Source organism: Microtus pennsylvanicus, assembly GCF_037038515.1.
Source record: "Microtus pennsylvanicus isolate mMicPen1 chromosome Y unlocalized genomic scaffold, mMicPen1.hap1 SUPER_Y_unloc_3, whole genome shotgun sequence".
Classification (NCBI taxonomy): domain Eukaryota; kingdom Metazoa; phylum Chordata; class Mammalia; order Rodentia; family Cricetidae; genus Microtus; species Microtus pennsylvanicus.
In genome coordinates, this window is record NW_027460881.1 from 3,283,930 (window position 1) to 3,307,263 (window position 23,334).

A 23,334-nucleotide genomic window follows, 5' to 3' on the forward strand; every position below is an offset into this window, starting at 1 on the left:
AATGTCTGCTGGAAACTATGGGCCTGTAGGCTGAGGATGGAAACACCAACGGTACAGAGGAACTTTGGGTGACTGTCCAGGCAGCGAGATGTCTCTGTCATTTCTAGAGTTTGAAAATGGCTTACTTTTTGTTTGCTTAGGTAATACTGTATTACTCTGGAGTCTCTGATGGAGTTGAAGAATAGATAGATAGTTATAGTTTTCCATTGTTATGATAAAAGATAAAATAGATAAAAATATTGTAACTGTAATTCTTGCTTGATAACTGTTTTGTTATATGTAATTTTGCTATGTTAAAGTTAAAGATTCCGTTCTTGTTTAAACAGAAATAGGAGTAATGATGGTTAATTAAATAAAGAAACTGTTTGGCCTGCAAGGTTAGAACATAGGTGGGTGGAATAAACATAAGAGAATGCTGGGAGGAATAGGAATTGAGCTTAGAGATGCCATGCACCTCTCCCATGGGCAGAAATGGTAGCTCTGCACTCTGAGGCAGATGGCGATACAGCCAGCCACCAGGTCAGACATGCTAAATCTTTCCTTCTAAGCGCACCTCGTGCTGCAACATACATTAGTAGACATGGGTTAAGAGGGTGAAAATAATGGGGCAGGCAGTGTTGAAATGAATAATTTTGTGTTGTTATTTCGGAGCATAACCTTACAAGGCGGCCCCATGGGGATGCAGCCCTGCTGCTCAAATTTCTACAATCAAGGGGGAAATGGAAGAAGGGAAGAAAGAAGAGAGAGAGACAAGGAAGAATGGATGAATTCAATCATTCCTTGGAAAAATGAGTGAACCAATGAATGAGGAGACCTAGTAGGAAAAAATGTGCTGCATTCCCTCAGAGAGTCAGGTCAAATTAAGGATTGACAAGGTTTTCCACTAAGGAGGAGGCTTATTCCATTTTACCTTCTTTGTGCTCCTGGCCCACCCACAAGAGTGATGATGAGGACAGGGAGAAGAAGAGGAGAGGGTGTACCAGAATTCCCTGGTACAATTTCTCACCCAAATTGTAGCCAAATCACCTGACCTGGGACAGCTGATCTACATGCTGGACCCTAACTCCCAGTTTGACAACTCTAATATTTTAACCAAGTTTGTGAAGATGAAGGAACCAAAAATAGCCCAGTTACAGGATGGCAGGTTCCTTACAGGATGGGAGTCAGACATCAGTACCATACTGGTATTTGACGGTTTGATGGGTGTGTGGGGTCTTTGCCAGACTCCACCTAGCATCATGGATTCCCTACTTTACTGATATTATGGAGTTCGGTGCATTCATCATATGTGTGCATGTCACACACTAGTGGGCATCATATGTACATGTTTATCCTGTGTTTGGGTGAGTGTGTTCATGATTTTTATAGCCCAAGTACTACAGAACATGATCAATGAAAGGGAACGCTGTTTTCCAGATATGGCAGGGAAATTATTTAAATGAACTGACAAGGGTTGGATGGCATAGATAAGACCTATGACAGTTCAAGGCATACCGAATCCAGGCATGACAAAGTAGGTGGCAGACAGAATTCTGGCAAAACTAAGTAGGTACCTTGATGTCCACCTTACTGGAGAAGAGCAACTGAGCGGAGACACTTTTCACTAAGCAACATGCTCTAGTGGAGATCAAACATCCTTTGACTTACAGCCAGTACGAATTAACCCTTTCATCAAATGAAACCTAATTTTCTCTGATTTTGAGTATACATATGTGTCCCTTCCTGATTAATCTACTCTTTATCCTCTTAAGTCCCAATACCTCACGCTGATATCGGTCACATCTTTCCATTTGACATGGTTTTCCCTCAAGCTTCATACCGCCCCGAGATCATACAACTTTTTGTCCCCTCTCCACTGCTTCCTTGACAGCCATCTTGTCCTTTACCACACCACGCATCCCCAGTCCTTTACTCTCCAAGGGGAAAAGACCATAAATCCTGCTGTGTTTTGAGGCATGTATTTCTGTGATGCCCCATTCACCAAACACAATCCATCATTGACCAAATAACACAACATGTTAACAAATTTTTATTCTTTGAGAAAGAATAATCCATTGGAAAAGATACCAGGATTCATAGAAGACCTGAGGTATCTCTGAAAAAACACATTCCCAAAGAGAGAATTAAGTCTGCCCCTCAAAATTTGAGAATTTCACTTTAACAGATCTTCACCAAATCATAGACATAGATATGGAAGTCATTATCAAACTTGATGAAATACACAGAAGGTTTGTTGGGAACTTGGCAAATAATTTTACCTATCTCTTGGGTTCCATCTTTTTTGTTGTACTGCACTCTTTTGCCCTCCAAGGAATCCCTGCCTAATTCCAAAGTCACCTCTACTAGAGGACATTCAGGCGTGATGTGGAGGTTGCCTTCAATGAAATCATCATGATGGTGGTAAAGGTACAGGACCGGATCATTCTCGTTGACAATGTAGAAACAGGTCGTTATGGTCTGCACCTCATCTGGGACCACGCCACTCCACTCTTCCTTAGAGCCTGGCATGATGTGGAGGTTGCCTTCCAGGTAGTCATCCAGGAGGTGGTAAATGTACAAGACCGGATCTTTCTTGTAGGTAATATAAAACCAGGTCTTCATGATTGGCACCTCTTCTAGGACCATCCCGTTCCAGTCATTCTTAGAGCCATTTGTGCCCATGAATGTATGTTTCACTGCTCTGCCAACTATGGTGTTTGAGAGATGAGTGTCTGTCACCTGAGGAAATGGCACATTATTAGGCAGGATCTTCAGTTTTAAAATCCTTTCATCACTATGAAGCTCCAAGCCATAGACACAATCAATCCCATCATATTTCAACAAATAGAGAGAGGGATATGTTAGCAGTTGAGCTAGAATGATGGCTTTCCAATGGGTGACTGGTTCATTGGCTTCCTTCGAGCCATGAGAAATTCTGCGGTCAACAATATTCTCCAGGGCCTCAAAAGGCTTACTAACTTTTGGTTCTGGAGCGATGGCCCATTCTTCTTCTGGAGATGTGGCATACAACTCATACTAAGAGGCATCTTCATCATGGCGGGAGACTTTCTGAGATAGGCCACAGCACTCCTGTTCCACTGTCTCTTGGCTCTGTTTCTGTGCTTGGGCTTCATAGCTGCCAATCTCTGCATAGGAAGAACTCTTCAGGTTAAATCAGACACAAAGTGGTTTCCTCCACCATAAGTGCCTGCAAGGATAAGAAGGTGAGGATGTGAGGTCAAGGCTCTTTTTAGGAATAACTTTGGAGCAGGTGAAAAAGGCAGGGCTGAATAGATTTGGATACCTAAATGGAATATGTTCTTAAGAAATTAATAGGAAAATTATCAAACTCTTGTCTACAGCTCAGTATATGTGTATCAGAGACATATTCCTGCTGCAAAAAGCAATTGACCTCTACTGAGAAACCTACTTCCTGACTTACTATATCAATGAGAGAGGAAGCTATGCCTATACCTAAAGTGAGAAAGAAATATCTGAACAGATGGCAAAGGATTCAAAGAACAGCCACTCCTCTCCTTACCACTCAAGCTACTGGTTAGTTGGCTGATCTATAACCACCTGCCCAAGGTCATGGCACTCCAGTCCACTGGCTCTCTCTATTGTGTCTCCTGATCCAGATCCAGGTTGATTACATAAGGATATTCTGTATCTTCATTAGAGAAGTGAGTACTGTGGGTCAAACTCCCAAAAGAAAGAAACATTAATCTGTGCAACAGCACCTATTAGAAATAATTATCTTTAAAAACACATATGGACAAAGAGGATCTTTGCCATTTAAGTGGACTGAGGAATTGGACATTTTTAGCAAAGATAGAGTGGGAAGAATTCCTGACATTAACCGTCCCCCAGCTATCAAATATAGGAGCTGTTAACGACATAAATTTTGGACCCAGAGAAGATTTGAAAGAAACCTTTCTTTGACTACAGAGGTCCTAGTTTCTTCCTAAACATATTTACCAAAAGAAAATATCTTGGCTCTCTAGATTCCAACTTCTGGAAATTCGGTTGAACAGTTGTGGAGCCCAAGAGCTGAACTGACCTCCTCAGCCACCGTGAAGATTGTAAGCCCACCTTCACAGAAGACCAGTGCTTCATGTGGAACAGAGTTGCGACCCCCAACCAAAGCTTTGTGACATCATCAAGGCTCTACTTATGTCATAAAACTCCTCCTAGCCAGGTTTCTTCCCTACTAACCCCCAGAAATATCCAGCATACAGGTCCTAAAATGCTGCTCATACAGCCCCATGAAGACCCAAAATAAAAACCCCAATCTTCTTCCCAGTTACTTGAGTCATATTTTCCAAGCAACTCAACCCCTTTATGTGTGTTTTTTTTTTTTTTTCTGTAAAATAATTTTTGGTCTGAGTCAACAACTCACATGAATGTTTTTTTTTTCCTAGCTCCAATGTCCTCATTGGTTATTTTCTATTGATTTTTCCATTACTTCATAATAATAATTATCAAACTTTCCACTTCTCTTCCTCCTCCCACATTCTTCTTGCTCCGCAAATAAACCTCTCCACTCAAACACCAGTCCAAATAGAGGGCAGGGTACTTTGAGCTGTGGGAAGTCCAAGCCCACCCTTCATCCATCCAGATTTAGCAAGGTATGCATCCACAAAAAATATGATCACAAAAAGCCAGTGTATGATATGCAGACAATTGCAAGTGCCATTATCTTTGGCTTCTCCGTCTGCCCCAATTGTCAGCCACATTCAGAGGTTCCAGTTTGATCCCATGTTCTTTCATTCCCAGGTCATTGGATTAGTTGAAATCCCCTTAGTTCAGGCACAGTGTCTCATAGTGTGGACCAAGCCCTTATATTCCTGACATCCTTGCTCTTTTTCTCCATCCATCTGCTCTTCCACTGGAGCTTGGAAGCTCCATCTAGTTTTCTGATTTTGACCCTGACTTGATCTCCATCATTTGCCAAACAAAAGTTCCATGGTGGTTTTCAAGATAGTCAGTCATCAGTCTGACTATGGGACAAGGCACACATAGTTCCTAGGGACATGTCACAGTGCGGTCAACTTCTCCTCCCTGCTTAAGTACCTAGAGAGGGTCACCCTATGGCCTTCTGAGAACCACTCGAGAGATATCGATCTTGACATCCCCAGAATGGCCCCATAAATTGAGATATCATCAGTGTATGTGCATTAACTTGTGTGTGTTTCTGTGTGTGTATTTAAAGCACAATAACAAATGGATTGTAATATTGAAGTTTCTTCTCATCTTGAGAAGAATATTTGCTACAGAAACACTCTCACAGTAATAGTGAGAGTGTAAACTATCTAAGAAAGGAGAAATAACTGGAGGAATCCCCCAGGAGTTAGGCTCAGTGTCCCAGGAATTACGCCCAAGGAAAGTCAATGAACTCAGTGATGGAAGATAAAACCCAGCCTAAATAAAACCCTAAATCATTTAGGTGGAACATGAGATACTCTTACAACAGTTACAAGAGGTCTAAAATGCCTGGACTGGAACATAAGGGGAACACAATGACGTGGAGCTGAGAGTGCATGGCAAAACTGATTGGATCTGGCAAAAATTATGTAAGCATACCAAGGAAACCACCAGTGGGACAAAACCCTAAGAAATCTGTATGACAACATATCATGTTGAATATAATGAGATTTATGGACAAAGGAAAGATCTTAATTATGTCACTGTCACACAGGTGATGATGGACCAGTTCCATCGTAGAGTGACTAGCTGCTGTGTTTAAGATAACCTGTCAATTCTGTCTAGTCGGTTACAAGGAAATTTGCATTAATTGCACAGATTAACTATCAGCATCATTTACTGCACAATCAAGGCAACGCAAAGAAATCATAGACATGTTGTTGAATGCTGATGATGTTATTGGGAGTTTTGATGGGTTTTTTTCTTAAAGGGAAATCATCGGTGACTCTCATGCATGAAGCAGATCCTTTCTCTGTGATGTCTCCTGAATAGCCACTGAGATACCAGCCCATTGAGTTGTGGTCTCTCTCTCTTTTAAAAAGCAACTTCTACCTTCAGCTTGATCTCTTGCTTGAGCTTCCCTTCCGGCTACTAGGCTCCTTTTCTGATCCTGCAGAGGGCTTCTGTAAGGGATTGTGATCTCTAAGTTTTTCTCGTTTCATGAACTAATCATTCTATTAATCAAAATTCTAAACTGCTGTGGGAGTTTGTTTGTGACTTATGCCTTCACATGTGATACAAGCGACCTGTGTGTATAGGGTCTTTTCTCTGCTCATGTGGGGAAGGCATGGCAGCAGGAGTAGATGGCTGCTCATTCTCTGTAAGGAAATCAGTAAACAGTGGGGACCAAGTACAAGGATGTCCTGAAATATTAAGTCTTGTCCTTTCAAGGCCCCAAAGCCTCCAGCTAGGTTCAGGGTCACGACAATCTCCAAAACCCACCGAGCATGAAGTATTCAGAACCAGAAGCCTGTGTGTGCCATATCACATAAATTCATCGTGAGTACACCAATCTGGTTTTTTTTAATTCTAAATTATTTTGTCCCATCAGAACGATCTATATTACCAATTAACCAAATTTGCTGCATATTTGGTGTCCTAGAATTGCTTTAAATTGTTGCTGGGGCAGTCTTACAAACCTTCCTGTGCTGTTATGAGACCTTAAGGGGACAGCACTTATTTCAGAAATCAAAGGCAGTTGGGTTCAATCCTATGGTTAGCTGTTAGCTAGACACTGGAAGGATGGATTTGACAGAGAAAGGGGACAGCATACATGGAGGCAATTAACCTTTCCTTTGCAAAATGACCCATTTTGAGGCCTTACTTCAGGCTCTTCTCTTCTCCTAATCTTGGTTTTTTTATTAGTTTAGGAGAAGAATTAAAACTCCATTTACAGTATCTGTGAACCCGAATGAGTTAAGTATGTGTGACCAACTTGATGTCTGCCTGTCTGTCAACAGGGCCAGATTTCAGGGGCATCTGATGCATAGCACAGGAATGTCAGCCATCAATCTCTGGTCCACCTAACTCTACAGCATTAGAGTTGTCATGGTTGCTCATCTGATCTTCCTCATATGATCTCCATCCACAGAGATGTCAGAAAAATCCTCCACTGAGAGTGCAAGTTCTTTACAAATGAATGATTATACAACAGAAGACACATGAGGGATTTATATGGGCAAGCTGTTGAAAGGATAAAGTGACAGAAGAAGTTTATTGATTAATTAAAGAAAGAATCCGCTTCAGCTGATAGGTTAGAACATAGGTAGGTGGAGTAAACAAAATAGAATGCCGGGAAGAAGAGGTAGTGAGCTCAGAGAAGCCATGCTCCCCTCTCCCCGGCAGATGCCATAGCTCTGCTCTCTGAGGCAGATGTCGATGCAGCCAGCCACCATGTCAGACATGCTGAATTTTTCCTGGTAAGTGCACCTCATTATACTACACTGATTATTAGAAATGGGTTAAAATGCTGAGTCTAGTGGGCCAGCAGTGTTTAAAAGAATACAGTTTTTGTGTATTTATTTCAGGCATAACCTTCATGCGGTCGTGGTGCTGGGGACACAGCCTCGCTGCTCAAATAACTACAGAATGGCTTGCAGCCTTGTGGACAACTGAATCCACTGAAAGCCTGAGAATGCTTGGGAAAGTGTAAAGCATGTTTTCTTGGTAGCAGTGATTTCTCGGTCTGCTCTGCTTGCTAGAAGAAAGCAAGGGCTCTCATCTAAAAGAGGCTTGCTGACTCAGCTTCAGCTGCAAAACCCTGCAGCCCTTAAGAGGTCCTGCCACAAAACATTTAAATGGTGTTGATAAAAGCCAACTGAATGCTTGTATGTTTTCAGCAATAGCAGGAAAAAAAAACTGTGTTGTTTTAAAATGCCGGCTTTCTGGGCCATCCTGCCTGGGCAAACTCTGACTGTTTGAGGAAGGAGGGCCAGCTACAGAAAGAGGGCTTGAGTGTTGTCTGTTGCAGCCTCTTTGATGGCAAGGACCTTGAAACACTGTAGACTTGTGGCACTGAATGCGGCTCTGTTCGGTACCTCAGCCACAAGGTTGGAATGGCAGAAAGCTAAGGAATGGGCTACATCTGGCCAGCAAAGCCACGGCTTTAGTCCTACTGAGATTGCTTGGTAAATGAAAGATTCATGTGGTCAGAAAAACAGAGAGAGAAATAGAGTAAAGAGAGATTCAAAGACAAAGAAAATTTTTAAATGATTTACAGTGTGTTAAAAATATGTGCAGGCTAAAATTTGAAGTTCTTAAAGTTAAAAAAAGGAAGAGAGTTGTTGGGTGTGGTAGTACACACCTGTCAACCCAACACATGGGAGCCAGAGGGAGATTGACCTCTGTACCTTCAGGGTGTGGTAGCACACGCCTTTAATCCCAGTGCCTTGAAGGCAGAGACAAACAGATCTTTGTGAGTTCAATGTGTAGTAGCATACACCTTTAATCCCAATGCCTGAAAGGCAGAGAGAGGCAGATCTCTGAGACTTCAAGGACAGACAGGTATACAGAGTTATTCCAGGTCAAAGATACAGAGAACCTGTCTCAAAAGGCAAAAAATAAAAAGGAAAAATAAACAAAATAGAGGTTAAATTGAAGCACACAAAGATGGAAAATTCACAGCGAATTTTGATATTGTATGCTATTATGCTCTTTTTGAATCATTTGAATTTTGAGGCAGTAGCAATAGCTGCTAAAAGATGTTTCTTTATAAAAGCTGCTGAAATAATCCAACATAGATATTTTGAAAATGCCTTGTCATTGAAATTTGGATCTAAGGACATGATGCTTTGGAAAGGAGTTTCTATTTTGTTTTCACAGAGGGTGATAGTCTGTGGATGCCTCTATCCTAATATGGTAGGATGGACCACGCCCTACTTAAAGGTTGCTGTGAACACCTTTAAAAAATTGCTTCGCTCAACTGCCAACTGAGATAAATCAATAATGATGCCACCATTCAGCAGGAAGCATTTTGGAGAGAAGAAACTGCACCCACGTTCCCAAATATGGCTTATAAACGTTCTTTTACATTTAAAGTGGGATGTGATATAGATATGAATATTTGCATTAGTATAGATTTTGCTTTACTGATAGAGATTTTAGGTCAATTTTGTTATATGTATATGCATTTTTGATCTTAATTAAGGTATTTTGATTGTGTAGTTCATTTAAAAATATAATGTATATAGGTTATTAATGGATAATCATTAATAATAGTCAAGTTTGTAGTCATGTTAGTTAGATTTTCTAGCTACATAGATATATATATTTCAGTTAGATAGGCATTATTCATATCTCTCTAGACTACAAAATAGTCTATTTAATGTTTTAATACCTTAGGGTTTTTCATGACAGTGAGACACTCTACTCTTGGCAGCACATATCTACTTCAGGAAGAAGATGGGCATCACAGAGGATCCTTATGGAGTTTGATAGCCATTTGGGGAAGAAACTGCTCTTGCCTGGATTGTTGCATAAACTGTACACAGAAAACACTCAGAGAGAGGACTACTGAACTTGCCTAAAGGTGAGATGATCTTTTCGTGTTCCTGATTCAGGAAAGGGTCAGCAAAACATTCTTCCAGACAAGCAGATAGTGACTGCATTTGAAATTTCCTGCTTCATGGAAATGTCTGCTAGAAACTATGGGCCTGTAGGCTGAGGATGGAAACACCAACGGTACAGAGGAACTTTGGGTGACTGTCCAGGCAGCGAGATGTCTCTGTCATTTCTAGAGTTTGAAAATGGCTTACTTTTTGTTTGCTTAGGTAATACTGTATTATTCTGGAGTCTCTGATGGAGTTGAAGAATAGATAGATAGTTATAGTTTTCCATTGTTATGATAAAAGATAAAATAGATATAAATATTGTAACTGTAATTCTTGCTTGATAACTGTTTTGTTATATGTAATTTTGCTATGTTAAAGTTAAAGATTCCGTTCTTGTTTAAACAGAAATAGGAGTAATGATGGAGTATAGGTCATTGCTTAATTAAATAAAGAAACTGTTTGGCCTGAAAGGTTAGAACATAGGTGGGTGGAATAAACATAAGAGAATGCTGGGAGGAATAGGAATTGAGCTTAGAGATGCCATGCACCTCTGCCATGGGCAGAAATGGTAGCTCTGCACTCTGAGGCAGATGGCGATACAGCCAGCCACCAGGTCAGACATGCTAAATCTTTCCTTCTAAGCGCACCTCCTGCTGCAACATACATTATTAGACATGGGTTAAGAGGCTGAAAATAATGGGGCAGGCAGTGTTGAAATTAATAGTTTTGTGTTGTTATTTCGGAGCATAACCTTACAAGGCGGCCCCATGGGGATGCAGCCCTGCTGCTCAAATTTCTACAATCAAGGGGGAAATGGAAGAAGGGAAGAAAGAAGAGAGAGAGACAAGGAAGAATGGATGAATTCAATCATTCATTGGAAAAATGAGTGAACCAATGAATGAGGAGACCTAGTAGGAAAAAATGTGCTGCATTCCCTCAGAGAGTCAGGTCAAATTAAGGATTGACAAGGTTTTCCACTAAGGAGGAGGCTTATTCCATTTTACCTTCTTTGTGCTCCAGGTCCACCCACAAGAGTGATGATGAGGACAGGGAGAAGAAGAGGAGAGGGTGTACCAGAATTCCCTGGTACAATTTCTCACCCAAATTGTAGCCAAATCACCTGACCTGGGACAGCTGATCTACATGCTGGACCCTAACTCCCAGTTTGACAACTCTAACATTTTAACCAAGTTTGTGAAGATGAAGGAACCAAAAATAGCCCAGTTACAGGATGGCAGGTTCCTTACAGGATGGGAGTCAGACATCAGTACCATACTGGTATTTGGCGGTTTGATGGGTGTGTGGGGTCTTTGCCAGACTCCACCTAGCATCATGGATTCCCTACTTTACTGATATTATGGAGTACGGTGCATTCATCATATGTGTGCATGTCACACACTAGTGGGCATCATATGTACATGTTTATCCTGTGTGTGGGTGAGTGTGTTCATGAGTTTTATAGCCCAAGTACTACAGAACATGATCAATGAAAGGGAACACTGTTTTCCAGATATGGCAGGGCAATTATTTAAATGAACTGACAAGGGTTGGATGGCATGGATAAGACCTATGAGAGTTCAAGGCATACCGAATCCAGGCATGACAAAGTAGGTGGCAGACAGAATTCTGGCAAAACTAAGTAGGTAACTTGATGTCCACCTTACTGGAGAAGAGCAACTGAGCGGAGACACTTTTCACTAAGCAACATGCTCTAGTGGAGATCAAACATCCTTTGACTTACAGCCAGTACGAATTAAAACTTTCATCAAATGAAACCTAATTTTCTCTGATTTTGAGTATACATTTGTGTCCCTTCCTGATTAATCTAATCTTTATCCTCTTAAGTCCCAATACCTCACGCTGATATCGGTCACATCTTTCCATTTGACATGGTTTTCCCTCAAGCTTCATACCGCCCCGAGATCATACAACTTTTTGTCCCCTCTCCACTGCTTCCTTGACAGCCATCTTGTCCTTTACCGCACCACGCATCCCCAGTCCTTTACTCTCCAAGGGGAAAAGACCATAAATCCTGCTTTGTTTTGAGGCATGTATTTCTGTGATGCCCCATCCACCAAACACAATCCATCATTGACCAAATAACACAACATGTTAACAAATTTTTATTCTTTGAGAAAGAATAATCCATTGGAAAAGATACCAGGATTCATAGAAGACCTGAGTTATCTCTGAAAAAACACATTCCCAAAGAGAGCATTAAGTCTGCCCCTCAAAATTTGAGAATTTCACTTTAACAGATCTTCACCAAATCATAGACATAGATATGGAAGTCATTATCAAACTTGATGAAATACACAGAAGGTTTGTTGGGAACTTGGCAAATAATTTTACCTATCTCTTGGGTTCCATCTTTTTTGTTGTACTGCACTCTTTTGCCCTGCAAGGAATCCCTGCCTAATTCCAAAGTCACCTCTACTGGAGGACATTCAGGCGTGATGTGGAGGTTGCCTTCAATGGAATCATCATGATGGTGGTAAAGGTACAGGACCGGATCATTCTCGTTGACAATGTAGAAACAGGTCGTTATGGTCTGCACCTCATCTGGGACCACGCCACTCCACTCTTCCTTAGAGCCTGGCATGATGTGGAGGTTGCCTTCCAGGTAGTCATCCAGGAGGTGGTAAATGTACAAGACTGGATCTTTCTTGTAGGTAATATAAAACCAGGTCTTCATGATTGGCACCTCTTCTAGGACCATCCCGTTCCAGTCATTCTTAGAGCCATTTGTGCCCATGAATGTATGTTTCACTGCTCTGCCAACTATGGTGTTTGAGAGATGAGTGTCTGTCACCTGAGGAAATGGCACATTATTAGGCAGGATCTTCAGGTTTAAAATCCTTTCATCACTATGAAGCTCCAAGCCATAGACACAATCAATCCCATCATATTTCAACAAATAGAGAGAGGGATATGTTGGCAGTTGATCTAGAATGATGGCTTTCCAATGGGTGACTGGTTCATTGGCTTCCTTCCAGCCATGAGAAATTCTGCGGCCAACAATATTCTCCAGGGCCTCAAAAGGCTTACTAAGTTTTTGCTTCTGGAGCGATGGCCCATTCTTCTTCTGGAGATGTGGCATGCCACTCATACTAAGAGGCATCTTCATCATGGCGGGAGACTTTCTGAGATAGGCCACAGCACTCCTGTTCCACTGTCTCTTGGCTCTGTTTCTGTGCTTGGGCTTCATAGCTGCCAATCTCTGCATAGGAAGAACTCTTCAGTTTAAATGAGACACAAAGTGGTTTCCTCCACCATAAGTGCCTGCAAGGATAAGAAGGTGAGGATGTGAGGTCAAGGCTCTTTTTAGGAATAACTTTGGAGCAGGTGAAAAAGGCAGGGCTGAATAGATTTGGATACCTAAATGGAATATGTTCTTAAGAAATTAATAGGAAAATTATCAAACTCTTGTCTACAGCTCAGTATATGTGTATCAGAGACATATTCCTGCTGCAAAATGCAATTGACCTCTACTGAGAAACCTACTTCCTGACTTACTATATCAATGAGAGAGGAAGCTATGCCTATACTTATAGCGAGAAAGAAATATCTGAACAGATGGCAAAGAATTCAAAGAACAGCCACTCCTCTCCTTACCACTCAAGCTACTGGTTAGTTGGCTGATCTATAACCACCTGCCCAAGGTCATGGCACTCCAGTCCACTGGCTCTCTCTATTGTGTCTCCTGATCCAGATCCAGGTTGATTACATAAAGATATTCTGTATCTTCATTAGAGAAGTGAGTACTGGGAGTCAAACTGCCAAAAGAAAGAAACATTAATCTGTGCAACAGCACCTATTAGAAATAATTATCTTTTAAAACACATATGGACAAAGAGGATCTTTTCCATTTAAGTGGACAGAGGAATTGGACATTTTTAGCAAAGATAGAGTGGGGAGAATACCTGACATTAACCGTCCCCCAGCTATCAAATATAGGAGCTGTTAACGACATAAATTTTGGACCCAGAGCAGATTTGAAAGAAACCTTTCTTTGACTACAGAGGTCCTAGTTGCTTCCTAAACATATTTACCAAAAGAAAATATCTTGGCTCTCTAGATTCCAACTTCTGGAAATTCGGTTGAACAGTTGTGGAGCCCAAGAGCTGAACTGACCTCCTCAGCCACCGTGAAGATAGTAAGCCCACCTTCACAGAAGACCAGTGCTTCATGTGGAACAGAGTTGCCACCCCCAACCAAAGCTTTGTGACATCATCAAGGCTCTACTTATGTCATAAAACTCCTCCTAGCCAGGTTTCTTCCCTACTAACCCCCAGAAATATCCAGCATACAGGTCCTAAAATGCTGCTCATACAGCCCCAGGAAGACCCAAAATAAAAACCCCAATCTTCTTCCCAATTACTTGAGTCATATTTTCCAAGTAACTCAACCCCTTTATGTGTTTTTTTTTTTTTCTGTAAAATAATTTTTGGTCTGAATCAACAACTCACATGAATGTTTTTTTTCCTAGCTCCAATGTCCTCATTGCTTATTTTCTATTGATTTTTCCATTACTTCATAATAATAATTATCAAACTTTCCACTTCTCTTCCTCCTCCCACATTCTTCTTGCTCCGCAAATAAACCTCTCCACTCAAACACCAGTCCAAATAGAGGGCAGGGTACTTTGAGCTGTGGGAAGTCCAAGCCCACCCTTCATCCATCCAGATTTAACAAGGTATGCATCCACAAAAATTATGATCACAAAAAGCCAGTGTATGATATGCAGACAATTGCAAGTGCCATTATCTTTGGCTTCTCCGTCTGCCCCAATTGTCAGCCACATTCAGAGGTTCCAGTTTGATCCCATGTTCTTTCATTCCCAGTTCACTGGATTAGTTGAAATCCCCTTAGTTCAGGCACAGTGTCTCATAGTGTGGACCAAGCCCTTATATTCCTGACATCCTTGCTCTTTTTCTCCATCCATCTGCTCTTCCACTGGAGCTTGGAAGCTCCATCTAGTTTTCTGATTTTGACCCTGACTTTATCTCCATCATTTGCCAAACAAAAGTTCCATGGTGGTTTTCAAGATAGTCAGTCATCAGTCTGACTATGGGACAAGGCACACATAGTTCCTAGGGACATGTCACAGTGCAGTCAACTTCTCCTCCCTGCTTAAGTACCTAGAGAGGGTCACCCTATGGCCTTCTGATTACCACTCGAGAGATATCAATCTTGACATCCCCAGAATGGTCCCATAAATTGAGATATCATCAGTGTATGTGCATTAACTTGTCTGTGTTTGTGTGTGTGTATTTAAATCACAATAACAAATGGATTGTAATATTGAAGTTTCTTCTCATTTTGAGAAGAATATTTGCTACAGAAACACTCTCACAGTAATAGTGAGAGTGTAAACTATCTAAGAAAGGAGAAATAACTGGAGGAATCCCCCAGGATTTAGGCTCAGTGTCCCAGGAATTACGCCCAAGGAAAGTCAATGAACTCAGTGATGGAAGATAAAACCCAGCCTAAATAAAACGCTAAATCATTTAGGTGGAACATGAGATACTCTTACAACAGTTACAAGAGGTCTAAAATGCCTGGACTGGAACATAAGATGAACACAATGACGTGGAGCTGAGAGTGCATGTCAAAACTGATTGGATCTGGAAAAAATTATGTAAGCATACCAAGGAAACCACCAGTGGGACAAAACCCTAAGAAATCTGTATGACAACATATCATGTTGAACATAATGAGATTTATAGACAAAGGAAAGATCTCAATTATGTCACTGTCACACAGGTGATGATGAACCAGTTCCATCGTAGAGTGACTCCCTGCTGTATTTAAGATAACCTGTCAATTCTGTCTAGTCAGTTACAAGGAAATTTGCATTAATTGCACAGATTAACTATCAGCATCATTTACTGCACAATCAAAGGCAAGGCAAAGAAATCATAGACATGTTGTTGAATGCTGATGATTTTATTGGGAGTTTTGATGGGTTTTTTTCTTAAAGGGAAATCATCGGTGACTCTCATGCATGAAGCACATCCTTTCTCTGTGATGTTTCCTGAATAGCCACTGAGATACCAGCCCATTGAGTTGTGGTCTCTCTCTCTTTTACAAAGCAACTTCTACCTTCAGCTTGATCTCTTGCTTGAGCTTCCCTTCCGGCTACTAGGCTCCTTTTCTGATCCTGCAGAGGGCTTTTGTAAGGGATTGTGATCTCTAAGTTTTTCCCCTTTCAAGAACTAATCATTCTATTAATCACAATTCTAAACTGCTGTGGGAGTTTGTTTGTGACTTATGCCTTCACATGTGATACAAGCGACCTGTGTGTATAGGGTCTTCTCTCTGTTCATGTGGGGAAGGCATGGCAGCAGGAGTAGATGGCTGCTCATTCTCTGTAAGGAAATCAGTAAACAGTGGGCACCAAGTACAAGGATGTCCTGAAATATTAAGTCTTGTCCTTTCAAGGCCCCAAAGCCTCCAGCTAGGTTCAGGGTCACGACAATCTCCAAAACCCACCGAGCATGAAGTATTCAGAACCAGAAGCCTGTGTGTGCCATATCACATAAATTCATCGTGAGTACACCAATCTGTTTTTTTTTTCAATTCTAAATTATTTTGTCCCATCAGAACGATCTATATTACCAATTAACCAAATTTGCTGCATCTTTGGTGTCCTAGAATTGCTTTAAATTGTTGCTGGGACAGTCTTACAAACCTTCCTGTGCTGTTATGAGACCTTAAGGGGACAGCACTTATTTCAGAAATCAAAGGCAGTTGGGTTCAATCCTATGGTTAGCTGTTAGCTAGACACTGGAAGGATGGATTTGACTAAGAAAGGGAGACAGCATACATGGAGGCAGGTAACCTTTCCTTTGCAAAATCACCCATTTTGAGGCCTTACTTCAGGCTCTTCTCTTCTCCTAATCTTGTTTATTTTATTAGTTTTGGAGAAGAATTAAAACTCCTTTTACAGTATCTGTGAACCTGAATGAGTTAAGTATATGTGACCAACTTGATGTCTGCCTGTCTGTCAACAGGGCCAGAGTTCAGGGGCATCTGATGCATAGCACAGGAATTTCAGCCATCAATCTCTGGTCCACCTAACTCTACAGCATTAGAGTTGTCATGGTTGCTCATCTGATCTTCCTCATATGATCTCCATCCACAGAGATGTCAGAAAAATCCTCCACTGAGAGTGCAAGTTCTTTACAAATGAAAGATTATACAAAAGAAGACACATGGGGGATTTATATGGGCAAGCTGTTGAAAGGATAAAGTGACAGAAGAAGTTTATTGATTAATTAAAGAAAGAATCCGCTTCAGCTGATAGGTTAGAACATAGGTAGGTGGAGTAAACAAAATAGAATGCCGGGAAGAAGAGGTAGTGAGCTCAGAGAAGCCATGCTCCCCTCTCCCCGGCAGATGCCATAGCTCTGCTCTCTGAGGCAGATGTCGATGCAGCCAGCCACCATGTCAGACATGCTGAATTTTTCCTGGTAAGTGCACCTCATTATACTACACTGATTATTAGAAATGGGTTAAAATGCTGAGTCTAGTGGGCCAGCAGTGTTTAAAAGAATACAGTTTTTGTGTATTTATTTCAGGCATAACCTTCATGCGGTCGTGGTGCTGGGGACACAGCCTCGCTGCTCAAATAACTACAGAATGGCTTGCAGCCTTGTGGACAACTGAATCCACTGAAAGCCTGAGAATGCTTGGGAAAGTGTAAAGCATGTTTTCTTGGTAGCAGCGATTTCTCGGTCTGCTCTGCTTGCTAGAAGAAAGCAAGGGCTCTCATCTAAAAGAGGCTTGCTGACTCAGCTTCAGCTGCAAAACCCTGCAACCCTTAAGAGGTCCTGCCATAAAACATTTAAATGGTGTTGATAAAAGCCAACTGAATGCTTGTATGTTTTCAGCAATAGCAGGAAAAAAAACTGTGTTGTTTTAAAATGCCGGCTTTCTGGGCCATCCTGCCTGGGCAAACTCTGACTGTTTGAGGAAGGACGGCCAGCTACAGAAAGAGGGCTTGAGTGTTGTCTGTTGCAGCCTCTTTGATGGCAAGGACCTTGAAACACTGTAGACTTGTGGCACTGAATGCGGCTCTGTTCGGTACCTCAGCCACAAGGTTGGAATGGCAGAAAGCTAAGGAATGGGCTACATCTGGCCAGCAAAGCCATGGCTTTAGTCCTACTGAGATTGCTTGGTAAATGAAAGATTCATGTGGTCAGAAAAACAGAGAGAGAAATAGAGTAAAGAGAGATTCAAAGACAAAGAAAATTTTTAAATGATTTACAGTGTGTTAAAAATATGTGCAGGCTAAAATTTGAAGTTCTTAAAGTTAAAAAAAGGAAGAGAGTTGTTGGGTGTGGTAGTACACACCTGTCAACCCAACACATGGGAGCCAGAGGGAGATTGACCTCTGTACCTTCATGGTGTGGTAGCACACGCCTTTAATCCCAGTGCCTTGAAGGCAGAGACAAACAGATCTTTGTGAGTTCAATGTGTAGTAGCATACACCTTTAATCCCAATGCCTGAAAGGCAGAGAGAGGCAGATCTCTGAGACTTCAAGGACAGACAGGTATACAGAGTTATTCCAGGTCAAAGATACAGAGAACCTGTCTCAAAAGGCAAAAAATAAAAAGGAAAAATAAACAAAATAGAGGTTAAATTGAAGCACACAAAGATGGAAAATTCACAGCGAATTTTGATATTGTATGCTATTATGCTCTTTTTGAATCATTTGAATTTTGAGGCAGTAGCAATAGCTGCTAAAAGATGTTTCTTTATAAAAGCTGCTGAAATAATCCAACATAGATATTTTGAAAATGCCTTGTCATTGAAATTTGGATCTAAGGACATGATGCTTTGGAAAGGAGTTTCTATTTTGTTTTCACAGAGGGTGATAGTCTGTGGATGCCTCTATCCTAATATGGTAGGATGGACCACGCCCTACTTAAAGGTTGCTGTGAACACCTGTAAAAAATTGCTTCGCTCAACTGCCAACTGAGATAAATCAATAATGATGCCACCATTCAGCAGGAAGCATTTTGGAGAGAAGAAACTGCACCCACGTTCCCAAATATGGCTTATAAACGTTCTTTTACATTTAAAGTGGGATGTGATATAGATATGAATATTTGCATTAGTATAGATTTTGCTTTACTGATAGAGATTTTAGGTCAATTTTGTTATATGTATATGCATTTTTGATCTTAATTAAGGTATTTTGATTGTGTAGTTCATTTAAAAATATAATGTATATAGGTTATTAATGGATAATCATTAATAATAGTCAAGTTTGTAGTCATGTTAGTTAGATTTTCTAGCTACATAGATATATATATTTCAGTTAGATAGGCATTATTCATATCTCTCTAGACTACAAAATAGGCTATTTAATGTTTTAATACCTTAGGGTTTTTCATGACAGTGAGACACTCTACCCTTGGCAGCACATATCTACTTCAGGAAGAAGATGGGCATCAAAGAGGATCCTTATGGAGTTTGATAGCCATTTGGGGAAGAAACTGCTCTTGCCTGGATTGTTGCATAAACTGTACACAGAAAACACTCAGAGAGAGGACTACTGAACTTGCCTAAAGGTGAGATGATCTTTTCATGTTCCTGATTCAGGAAAGGGTCAGCAAAACATTCTTCCAGACAAGCAGATAGTGACTGCCTTTGAAATTTCCTGCTTCATGGAAATGTCTGCTGGAAACTATGGGCCTGTAGGCTGAGGATGGAAACACCAACGGTACAGAGGAACTTTGGGTGACTGTCCAGGCAGCGAGATGTCTCTGTCATTTCTAGAGTTTGAAAATGGCTTACTTTTTGTTTGCTTAGGTAATACTGTATTATTCTGGAGTCTCTGATGGAGTTGAAGAATAGATAGATAGTTATAGTTTTCCATTGTTATGATAAAAGATAAAATAGATATAAATATTGTAACTGTAATTCTTGCTTGATAACTGTTTTGTTATATGTAATTTTGCTATGTTAAAGTTAAAGATTCCGTTCTTGTTTAAACAGAAATAGGAGTAATGATGGAGTATAGGTCATTGCTTAATTAAATAAAGAAACTGTTTGGCCTGAAAGGTTAAAACATAGGTGGGTGGAATAAACATAAGAGAATGCTGGGAGGAATAGGAATTGAGCTTAGAGATGCCATGCACCTCTGCCATGGGCAGAAATGGTAGCTCTGCACTCTGAGGCAGATGGCGATACAGCCAGCCACCAGGTCAGACATGCTAAATCTTTCCTTCTAAGCGCACCTCCTGCTGCAACATACATTATTAGACATGGGTTAAGAGGCTGAAAATAATGGGGCAGGCAGTGTTGAAATGAATAGTTTTGTGTTGTTATTTCGGAGCATAACCTTACAAGGCGGCCCCATGGGGATGCAGCCCTGCTGCTCAAATTTCTACAATCAAGGGGGAAATGGAAGAAGGGAAGAAAGAAGAGAGAGAGACAAGGAAGAATGGATGAATTCAATCATTCATTGGAAAAATGAGTGAACCAATGAATGAGGAGACCTAGTAGGAAAAAAATGTGCTGCATTCCCTCAGAGAGTCAGGTCAAATTAAGGATTGACAAGGTTTTCCACTAAGGAGGAGGCTTATTCCATTTTACCTTCTTTGTGCTCCAGGCCCACCCACAAGAGTGATGATGAGGACAGGGAGAAGAAGAGGAGAGGGTGTACCAGAATTCCCTGGTACAATTTCTCACCCAAATTGTAGCCAAATCACCTGACCTGGGACAGCTGATCTACATGCTGGACCCTAACTCCCAGTTTGACAACTCTAACATTTTAACCAAGTTTGTGAAGATGAAGGAACCAAAAATAGCCCAGTTACAGGATGGCAGGTTCCTTACAGGATGGGAGTCAGACATCAGTACCATACTGGTATTTGGCGGTTTGATGGGTGTGTGGGGTCTTTGCCAGACTCCACCTAGCATCATGGATTCCCTACTTTACTGATATTATGGAGTACGGTGCATTCATCATATGTGTGCATGTCACACACTAGTGGGCATCATATGTACCTGTTTATCCTGTGTGTGGATGAGTGTGTTCATGAGTTTTATAGCCCAAGTACTACAGAACATGATCAATGAAAGGGAACACTGTTTTCCAGATATGGCAGGGCAATTATTTAAATGAACTGACAAGGGTTGGATGGCATGGATAAGACCTATGAGAGTTCAAGGCATACCGAATCCAGGCATGACAAAGTAGGTGGCAGACAGAATTCTGGCAAAACTAAGTAGGTACCTTGATGTCCACCTTACTGGAGAAGAGCAACTGAGCGGAGACACTTTTCACTAAGCAACATGCTCTAGTGGAGATCAAACATCCTTTGACTTACAGCCAGTACGAATTAACCCTTTCATCAAATGAAACCTAATTTTCTCTGATTTTGAGTATACATTTGTGTCCCTTCCTGATTAATCTACTCTTTATCCTCTTAAGTCCCAATACCTCACGCTGATATCGGTCACATCTTTCCATTTGACATGGTTTTCCCTCAAGCTTCATACCGCCCCGAGATCATACAACTTTTTGTCCCCTCTCCACTGCTTCCTTGACAGCCATCTTGTCCTCTACCGCACCACGCATCACCAGTCCTTTACTCTCCAAGGGGAAAAGACCATAAATCCTGCTTTGTTTTGAGGCATGTATTTCTGTGATGCCCCATCCACCAAACACAATCCATCATTGACCAAATAACACAACATGTTAACAAATTTTTATTCTTTGAGAAAGAATAATCCATTGGAAAAGATACCAGGATTCATAGAAGACCTGAGGTATCTCTGAAAAAACACATTCCCAAAGAGAGCATTAAGTCTGCCCCTCAAAATTTGAGAATTTCACTTTAACAGATCTTCACCAAATCATAGACATAGATATGGAAGTCATTATCAAACTTGATGAAATACACAGAAGGTTTGTTGGGAACTTGGCAAATAATTTTACCTATCTCTTGGGTTCCATCTTTTTTGTTGTACTGCACTCTTTTGCCCTGCAAGGAATCCCTGCCTAATTCCAAAGTCACCTCTACTGGAGGACATTCAGGCGTGATGTGGAGGTTGCCTTCAATGGAATCATCATGATGGTGGTAAAGGTACAGGACCGGATCATTCTCGTTGACAATGTAGAAACAGGTCGTTATGGTCTGCACCTCATCTGGGACCACGCCACTCCACTCTTCCTTAGAGCCTGGCATGATGTGGAGGTTGCCTTCCAGGTAGTCATCCAGGAGGTGGTAAATGTACAAGACCGGATCTTTCTTGTAGGTAATATAAAACCAGGTCTTCATGATTGGCACCTCTTCTAGGACCATCCTGTTCCAGTCATTCTTAGAGCCATTTGTGCCCATGAATGTATGTTTCACTGCTCTGCCAACTATGGTGTTTGAGAGATGAGTGTCTGTCACCTGAGGAAATGGCACATTGTTAGGCAGGATCTTCAGGTTTAAAATCCTTTCATCACTATGAAGCTCCAAGCCATAGACACAATCAATCCCATCATATTTCAACAAATAGAGAGAGGGATATGTTGGCAGTTGATCTAGAATGATGGCTTTCCAATGGGTGACTGGTTCATTGGCTTCCTTATGGCCATGAGAAATTCTGCGGCCAACAATATTCTCCAGGGCCTCAAAAGGCTTACTAAGTTTTTGCTTCTGGAGCGATGGCCCATACTTCTTCTGGAGATGTGGCATGCCACTCATACTAAGAGGCATCTTCATCATGGCGGGAGACTTTCTGAGATAGGCCACAGCACTCCTGTTCCACTGTCTCTTGGCTCTGTTTCTGTGCTTGGGCTTCATAGATGCCAATCTCTGCATAGGAAGAACTCTTCAGATTAAATCAGACACAAAGTGGTTTCCTCCACCATAAGTGCCTGCAAGGATAAGAAGGTGAGGATGTGAGGTCAAGGCTCTTTTCAGGAATAACTTTGGAGCAGGTGAAAAAGGCAGGGCTGAATAGATTTGGATACCTAAATGGAATATGTTCTTAAGAAATTAATAGGAAAATTATCAAACTCTTGTCTACAGCTCAGTATATGTGTATCAGAGACATATTCCTGCTGCAAAATGCAATTGACCTCTACTGAGAAACCTACTTCCTGACTTACTATATCAATGAGAGAGGAAGCTATGCCTATACCTAAAGTGAGAAAGAAATATCTGAACAGATGGCAAAGGATTCAAAGAACAGCCACTCCTCTCCTTACCACTCAAGCTACTGGTTAGTTGGCTGATCTATAACCACCTGCCCAAGGTCATGGCACTCCAGTCCACTGGCTCTCTCTATTGTGTCTCCTGATCCAGATCCAGGTTGATTACATAAAGATATTCTGTATCTTCATTAGAGAAGTGAGTACTGGGAGTCAAACTGCCAAAAGAAAGAAACATTAATCTGTGCAACAGCACCTATTAGAAATAATAATCTTTTAAAACACATATGTACAAATAGGATCTTTGCCATTTAAGTGGACTGAGGAATTGGACATTTTTAGCAAAGATAGAGTGGGGAGAATACCTGATATTAACCGTCCCCCAGCTCTCAAATATAGGAGCTGTTAACGACATAAATTTTGGACCCAGAGCAGATTTGAAAGAAACCTTTCTTTGACTACAGAGGTCCTAGTTGCTTCCTAAACATATTTACCAAAAGAAAATATCTTGGCTCTCTAGATTCCAACTTCTGGAAATTCGGTTGAACAGTTGTGGAGCCCAAGAGCTGAACTGACCTCCTCAGCCACCGTGAAGATAGTAAGCCCACCTTCACAGAAGACCAGTGCTTCATGTGGAACAGAGTTGCCACCCCCAACCA